Here is an 8,872-nt window from a genome sequence, read left to right as displayed (position 1 = left end):
TATCACTTTTGAATTTAATTAATTTGAATGTTTATGATATAAACATATATTTTTATTTTTTTTTATTTTTATGTGAGTATAAACATATGTTATTTTGATTTATTTAGTTAGCTTTGTTGAATATTATTACATAAGTAATAATTAAATTAGTTATTATTTGAATAAATTTCGAATGTGTAATGAATATACTTTATATATATATATATATCTATATTTTATTTATAGGCGTTTATGTATCTTATGATACACGATGCAAAAAAAAAAAAAAAAAAAAAATCAATTCACGTTTTGACAATTATGAGTTTAACTATGCCATTACTAATAAATTGTTGTTATTCTCTTTGTATCTTGTGTGTGTGTGTTTTATTATAAATTTATTAAATTTTTAATCACAATTTACCCTATTCTTTATGGCTCATTGTCAAAGCTTATATACAATTTATATAATTTTTAAAAATTTTAGTTTTCCTAGACATAGTTTGTATTTTTTCCTTTTTTATTTTATTTTATAAAACCTCATTATATTTTAAAGTGAACCAATGCAAATAAATTTGTTGATGCCCATTTTTTGCAAATTTGTACCCAAAGGCCCATAAAGAAGAAAGCCTAGTGAGAAGCAAGGTCCAAAGACCCACCAAGAAGACCGAAGAGCAAGAAATTTCCAAAGAAAGAAGTGCAAGTGAACGCAAATCTGCCGCAGAATACAAGTCTGCCGCAGAATGCAAATCTGCCGCAAAATACAGTTCTCTAGCAGGATGGCTTTGGCAGATGAAGATAAATTGAGCCCAAGACTATTTTGCTCCAGTCAACATCATTTGGCCCACAAAGGCCCGAATCCTTTTGTATAAAAAAAGATAGGCGTGAAAACTAAGAAGAAAAACACACGGTAGGCCCAAAAGGGTCCGGCAGGATTGAGATAAGTAGCAGGCATAACAATCTGGTATGGTAGGAGATGCCAAGCCACGAAACAAACACCCAAACTAAAGGGAGGCCCAATGATCCAATAAGGCCCAACCTTTCAAAGAAAGGGACAAGTCATAAACGTTGGAGATGCAACCCAGAAAAAGCCAAAATGCGCACGGCAGGATATGCACACCTATTCTCAGACCTCGGCAAACGTCATCAAGAAGGTAAAGTATGCGTATGACCCAGGCATCACCAGCCTATACCCAGCCACTATGGGAAAGGGTGAGGTCATGGGAGAGGGCACAGTCTGGCAGTGGGAAGAGGAGTGGAAATCCATTCTTGTGTTTCTTGCCCAGGCTCTTTTGGTGGGCACAGTCCTGCTGGGATGACATGCCACCCAAAAGAGGCAAGACTGTGTAAGAACCATTGGGTGCATGCCATGAGAGACCGAGAGGGAGAGGGTACACACTGGACGAGTAGAAAAGGAAACTTCATTGTTTGAAAGTCACAGGTCAATGGTGGTAGTCAGAACCATTGACTCGGTAAGTGGTCGGCAAAAGGCTCCCATATCAGACAAAGGCCATTAAGGGGCTAGAACAGTAAAACCGGTCACAGCAGGCTCTATATAAGAGACCTGTAGCTGTGTACAGGAAGGGGGGGAGGAGGAATTGGAAAAGAGAAAACAAAGAGGAGAAAACAAAAGAAAAGAAAGAAAGAAAGAAAGCAAAAAAAGAAAAGAAAGACAAGAATTCTAAGAAAGAAAACAGAGAGAAAAGATAGAACAAAAGAACGGAGTAGGAAGAAGGAAAAACAGAGTGTTTTATGGCAGGCATGCACCCAAATGGGTTAACCCCCTCTCTCCCTCAATAGCCTTGCTCTCTATTGAAGGAAAATACGACTTATACCCGGGCACATACCATTTGGGGCTGGCCTCTCAAAGCAATTAATTTCTCCTTTGAAGTTACTTGCGTTGAGGGAGCAGTTTTCTCTTCCCTAGTTAGAGTCCCGCGGTAATACTTGGTGTGGCAGACTCATTACTTTTATTCTACTAACCCCGTTCTACTCTTTGTTTAAGTTTTATTCTTTGAACGTGAGGCCTTTTAAGCCATTTACTCTATTTATTGTGGCAGGAATAGTGACTGTACTTTCTTTACATTATCTATATTATGTCCGTCTGCCATAACCTCTTAACAATGACTTTGCCTGCTATGAGCTTATAAACAGACTTAAGCAAACGTGGTGTGGCTTGCGCACAAGTCAGGCCAAGGAAGTGGAAAAATATTTCTGCAGTAAAAATGAAGAGTAGTCATTCACATGGCAGAAAGCTTTAAAGCACAGTAGAAAGCTTTAATGTACAGCAGATAGCTCTATTACACAGCAGGAGGCTTTACGGCAGGAAACTTTACTGCAAAACAGAAAGCTTTATCGCACAGCAGATAGCTTCATTACATCGTAGAAAGTATTGCTGCACAGCAGAAAAGTTCCTTCTGCGGCAGAAATCAGAGAAAAGTTCCTTCTGCAGCAGAAACGTCAATCCTGCGGCAGAAACTGGAGAAAAGTCTTCTGCGGTAGAAAATAGAGGATAAGCCCACTTTGCTGCGTCTTCCCTCAGACTTGGACTCAACGTTTGCACACAAGTCGGACCAAATTGAGTTGCAGTTGGACCGGTCTCAACTCCCTTACTTAGAATACTTGGGCCTACTACCGCGGGAGGCAGCCCAACCCAACGCACACAACAAAAAAGGCCCCTACAAAATCAACACTTAATTGTAATTTGAGTCTAAAGTTTTGGCAATGATGGGATTGTTCAATTGTATGTAACAAATTAAACTGTAGTTATCTTGGAGAATTTGAAATAGGAATTACCAATAACTACTGTTGAGGTAGAAAAGGTAACCTTGACAGTCCTTGAAGTCACTATTTACAACTACTAATTTTTAAACCTTTGTTTCTCCCAAAAAAAAAAAAAAAAAATGGAAGAAAATTTTCTCTTCTTTTGGAGTATTACTCTAATGAACATACTAGCTTGAATTTGATCTTAGTTCTTTTTGTTTTTATCTTAATTGGAAGTCCAAATAATCCCTGAAATCCTGAAACTCTTGAAAGTGTAGATTGATTTTTCACCCCAATCTGTTACAAGTGTAATAACATTTCCATGGGTCATTATAGCCTAGAGTCTCGTGTAGAATGTAATGCCTCAGATGAATTTCAATGGTTTAATGATCGAATGCTTCACCTTTAAATTATTAGGTGAAGTTTTTTTTTTTTTTTTGTGAGAAAAATTATTAGGTGAAGTTGATTAGGAAAAAAGATGAAAACGAAAATTATTTTGTATTATCACATTTGAGTTTAATTAATTTGAATGTTATGTCATAAACATTTGTTATTTTGATTTATTTAGTTAGTTTTATTAAATATTATTGCATAAGTGATAATTAAATTAGTAATTAGTTGATGAACACAAAAAAATGTCAACGAAGAATTAATTTTGCAAGATTATGAATACGGTGATAACATTGACTTCGATGATTTTGATTATGAAAGATGATGAAAAAGATCATTATTTTGGCTCACATGTCATATATTATCACCTTTGAGTTTAATCAATGAATGTTTGTTATAAGCATTTTTTATTTATTTATTTTTGTTAAATAGTATTACATAAGTGATAATTAAATAAGTCGTTAGTATAATAAATTCCAACTTTATAATGAACATACTTTATATATATGTGTGTGTGAATGTGCATGCGCTCGCACACATGTGTGTATACATATATTTTATAGGTGTTTGTATATTTTACAATACATGATATAGAAAATTAATAAATTGATTTACGATATTCTACTTTATCACAAATTGTTCCTAAGAAGGTGGAAGAAGCACTTCGGGATATAAGTTGGTTTAATTGTAAGAAAAATTTAGAGAGTAGCGGAAGAAAACAAACATAAATTCTGCTATAATTGTTCAAGTGTTTCAGATATAATTGACTAAAGATTATATATATATATATATATATAGGCTAAACTAGGGACTCTTTTAGTTTAAGATTTGTTCCATAATTCTCCTCCCATCAAGGAGTTTAACCAATTGTAATTCCATGGTGTTTCCTTACCATGAGGGTTATACCAATTGAGAATTGCTTATAGAATGTTACACCATAGCATGTAACTTTCACAAATAGAAAACTTAAGATGAGTTTCTCCTCTATCACTCAAATGTGGGTCACATAAGATTTCTTAAAGGGGATATAATCTTACATTAATGCCATACTTGTTGTAGTGGGCCTTTTTTGTTATATTGGGCTGGGCTGCCTCCTGCGGTACTAGACCCAAATATTTTGAGTAAGGGAGTTAAGACCGGTCCAATTGCAACTCAATTTGGTCCGGCTTGTGCCCAAATGTTGAGTCCAAGTCCAAGGGAAGACACAGCAAAGCGGGCTTATCCTCTGTTTCTGCCGCAGAAGACTTTTCTCCAGTTTCTGCCACATGATTGACTTTTCAGTTTTTGCTGTTGCCAATTTCTACCGCAGGATTGGCGTTTCTGCTGTAGAAGGAACTTTTTTCTGATTTCTACCATAGGTCTGACTTTTCTACTATGCAGCAAAACTTTTTGCTATGTAGTAAAATCGTTTGTCGTGTAGTAAAATTGTTTGCCGTGCAGCAAAACTTTCTGCTATGCAGTGAAGCTGTCTGTTGTGTAATAAAGCTTTCTGCTGTGCAGTAAAGCTTCCTGCCGTAAAGCCTTCTGTTGTGTAATAAAGCTGTCTGCTGTGCTTTAAAGCCTCTTGCCGTGTGAATGACTACTCTTCATTTTTACTGCAGAAATACTTTTCCACTTCCTGTACATAAACAAATCTAAAACCCAAAGAAAATACCCATCAAACAAATGTTAGTTTAAATGAGTTAACGTATTCTCAAACATGTACACATATTCGTAAATAAAGATATATGTGTATATATATATATATATACTTATGGTAGGATAATGATTAGTTTGTGTCAAAAGTAAAACACGTAGTAACAAATAAGAGGAAAGCTTTGGTAGGAAAGGTTTAGTTTGTATAATAGTTAACACGGTAAATATAATAAAAAAAGGTACTGCATCAGAATAACTAGTATAGCAAGTAAAGACACCAGAGCAAGACAATTGATGCAGTAGACGTGATAAAAACGTGCTACAGCAGGATGACTAAATATAGCAGATATAAGTTATAATGAGAGAAATAAAAAATATTTGCAATCAAAATCAAGTATTGAATCTGCCTAAAGAATAAGTAAACCAAGAAGGAACCCAAACTCCAATTTGAACAACTTTATCATAGGCTTCTGCCATAAAAGTTGTGCATTTTGGAGAATAGGCCTAAATGGCTACTAGCTATTACTTTTGAGGACTTCAAGGAGTGGGTTTATTAAGAGAGAGGGAAAAGATGGTCTATTGATGCATGCCTTTATTCCTGCCACGTTTTCTCTCTTCTTTTTAGCATTTTTTTTTTTTTTTAGTTTCTTACTACTCTCATGCCGTAGGTTGTTTTTCTCACTTGGGTCTTTTCCCTTTTTCTGGGTTCCTTTCTTTGGGTATTTACTACTCTCTTACCATGAGATTCCTTCCTTATGTGTTTTTCTCTTTGGGTCTCCTCCTTTTTCATCCATGGCTAGCTCCTCCTTTTATAGTGAATTGATTTAATGAGATTTCTCCATTTTACCCTAAGGCTTCACCAATTATTTTTGGTTTGTTGTGGGTATTCTTTCAAGATTACCCACCAACCTATTGGTTGCCTCGACCACTGCCATTGCTCCAGTATATGTTTGCTGCAGGACAAATTTTTTTTTTTGGTTTGTTCTTGCTGTATACCTCTACCTCTGGGCTACCTCACTACCTAGCTCTATGAAATGCATCAGATGGTCCTAACCATCTATTACTTCTTTTGGGTAAGATACCATCCCAGCAGGATATATTCCTAAAAGAAGTTATGGCAGGAAACCAAATATAGACCCTCTTTTCCCTCCACCACCAAACCATGCCCTCTGAATCCCTTTGACCGTGGGCCCACCTCCCTTGTATTTACTGGGTATAGGTTGGTAGTGCTCCGACCCTTCTGTTTTTGTATTCTTTCGTTCCCACGCCGTTTCTGCCGTAGCAAATTTGTTTTGTTCTGCTGCGTGGCTCTGTCTTATTTCTTCACACGTTTCCTGCTGTGTTTGTCATTTTGTTTAACTTAGCTTTTCTTTCCTTCACGCGTTTCCTGCTGCTGACACTTTCTGCCATTCCTTGTTTCTCTTCACCATGCTTCTTTATATAAGTTTTCACGCTTATTTTTTTTGTACAAAAGGATTTGGGCCTTTGTGGGCCAAATAATGTTGACTGGATCAAAAGGGTCTTGGGCCCAGTTTATCTTCATATATTGAAGCCATTCTGCCAGAGAACTGTATTCTATGGCAGATTTGTATTCCGCTGAAGAACTGTATTTTACGGCAAATCTGTATTCTGCGACAGTAAAGCCTTCTGTCGAAGAATAGGGACGTGTGTTTTCATCTGCCGAAGCCATTCTATTAGAGAACTGTATTCTGCGGCAACGCTGTATTCTGCGGTAGAATTGTATTCTGCGGCAAAATTGTATTCTGTGGCAGATCTGTATTTTGCTGCAGATTTGCGTTTTGCCGTAACTTGCTTTCACTTGCACTTTTTTCTTTGGACCTTTCTTACTCTTCGGTCTTCTTGGTGGGTATTTGGGCTTTGCTTCTCATTGGGCTTTCTTCCTTATGGGCCTTTGGGTACATATTTGCAAAAATGGGCATCAACACTTGTAGAGCTATATGATCAGCTTAAGAGGAGTGAAGTTTGGGAAATTGTACATAGGCCTACTGACACTAATAATCATTGGTAACAAATGAATATTTAAGAATAACTGTAATATATTCTAAGGTCTAGTTTATTTGAGCCAATTCATTAATAGAAAAATTGTCAAATAATAAAGTTTGATATTAAGGAAAAAAAAAACTGATGACTAATTTATTTATTTATTTATTTTTAAGAAGAAAACTGATGACTATTTAAAAATATTAATACTAGTTTTGATTTTTAATGTCAAGAATAGAACACATTATTTTTTCCTTATATGACCATTTAATCATAAATATAAATATATATATATATATATATAAAAGTGCATCCTTCTTGAATATGAAGAATATCGGTCAAGCAAGTACCTGGGAGGTTTGGGTGACCTTCTTGGTAATTCTAACGATAAAGAAAACTTCAGGCACCTATAAAGATGATAAGAACAAAGAAATATCTAAAGAAAAAGCTGCTACCACTGCATTAAATGCATTGCAGTAACTTTTCTAGCCGCATTAATGTGGAGAAGATCCCTGAATAGTGTAGTCTCAGCTACCCCCACTCATGGAGAACCAACGAAGATACCTGATGTGACATATACTCAAGTGAACGTTTAGATGAAGAACAAGTGGACGATCAAGATAGTCTAAAAGAAAACTATATAAGTGTAAGAGACCTCTCATAGTGAGGGGGATCGGAAAAGAGAAGGAAGGTTTACTGTAGCTCTAAGAACTATATAAACAAAAGTTTGTCTTTTCGAACAACAATTTATTCAAGTTTCAAGTTTGTTCTTGCACTTATTTATCTGTTGAACCTTTATTGAATGTTGTTTGATTCAAAATCAGTCCAGCTCTTTCACCCACCCTCTACAAATTCATTGTATTGGACTTGTTGGGCTCATTCCATATCTTTTGGGTTGGGCTACAAATCTTGACCCTACAAATACAAAATTTGATATGTGTATTAAGAGCGTAAAGAACATGCAATTCAATGATTAGATTTTAAAAATATGTAGTAATGTTTATTTTATTGAGTAATATTATAGTCTTAAACTATAACCAGTTTTGTAAATAAACTTTACCCTTAAATTATATCCAGCTCCAACATATGTATTTTTTATTTTTTCAAAAAGAGGAGCAAGTCAAAATTTGACTATAATGAATTAATATAATCACTCGGAATTGGCCGAAATGACCTGGAATGACCCATAATGGATTAGAATTTAGCCTGAGGGGGTTTCTTGTTCCTGTTTACTATTGGTACAATATTTTCCAACCGAAACAGAATAGGATCCACAAAAATTGTTAGTAACTAATCTTATTGTCCTTCCTCCTACCTAATGTTATCGCTTTTTTATTATTTAATATTATAGCTTAATTATTTGTTTCATGGTTTAGAGTACCATACATTCTTTCATTTCCTATATATATATATATATAAAATTTTTTTTTCCTTGGGGAAAAAACTTTCTCCTCTTTATGTTTGAGGTAGTTCACAATTCCCCTCTTATCTTTGAAAATAACCAATTGCCTCCTCTACGTTTGAAAAATGAACAAATACCCTTAATTTATTACTTTTTTCAGTAAAATTTAGCAAAAGGTTTTTTGAAGAAATTATTAGTCATGCACCACAAGAAAGAAAGAAAAAAAAAAGTTAAGGATATCATTTTTTTTCTTGGATTGCATATGTAATTGGTGTGATTCCATTAGATTTAATTGAAAAATTAGTGAATTTGAGGTTTGCTACTTAAATTGGTTTAATAAAAGAGGAAATTAGTTGACCAGAAAGAAAAAAGGGATATGGTCAACTTACCAAACATATTCTTACTTCTATTGCGAGGTAAAGACAGTTGCTGTGGTGTAGTGGTTATCACGTTAGTCTTACACACTAAAGGTCCACAGTTCGATCCTGGGCAGCAACATTCTACTCATGTTTTTATTTTATGGAGGATTTGTCATTTGTAACTTCGAAAGACACCCACGGCCCACGGGGTTATTTCAACGACATTATTTTATTTTATTTTTGACAAAACAACAATGAGATTTCATGATGCATAGATAGATGTTGCAACCTAATCTTTTTTTTTTTTTTTTTTGTGTGTCCTTGCAATACAGCCAACAGGCATTTT

The 8,872-nt window shown here is 35.0% G+C and overlaps 1 non-coding gene across 1 annotated transcript; it reads left to right on the top strand.

Annotated features, from left to right (window-relative positions):
• Window positions 1-8,592: 8,592 nt before the first annotated feature.
• Window positions 8,593-8,665, top strand: TRNAV-UAC (transfer RNA valine (anticodon UAC)). Its single transcript has one exon. It is a non-coding gene; the product is annotated as a tRNA-Val (tRNA).
• Window positions 8,666-8,872: the final 207 nt, after the last annotated feature.

This window comes from Quercus suber, unplaced genomic scaffold (assembly GCF_002906115.3).
Source record: "Quercus suber isolate HL8 unplaced genomic scaffold, Cork oak 2.0 scaffold_388, whole genome shotgun sequence".
NCBI classification, from domain to species: domain Eukaryota; kingdom Viridiplantae; phylum Streptophyta; class Magnoliopsida; order Fagales; family Fagaceae; genus Quercus; species Quercus suber.
This window is presented reverse-complemented; position numbering and strand designations above follow the sequence as displayed.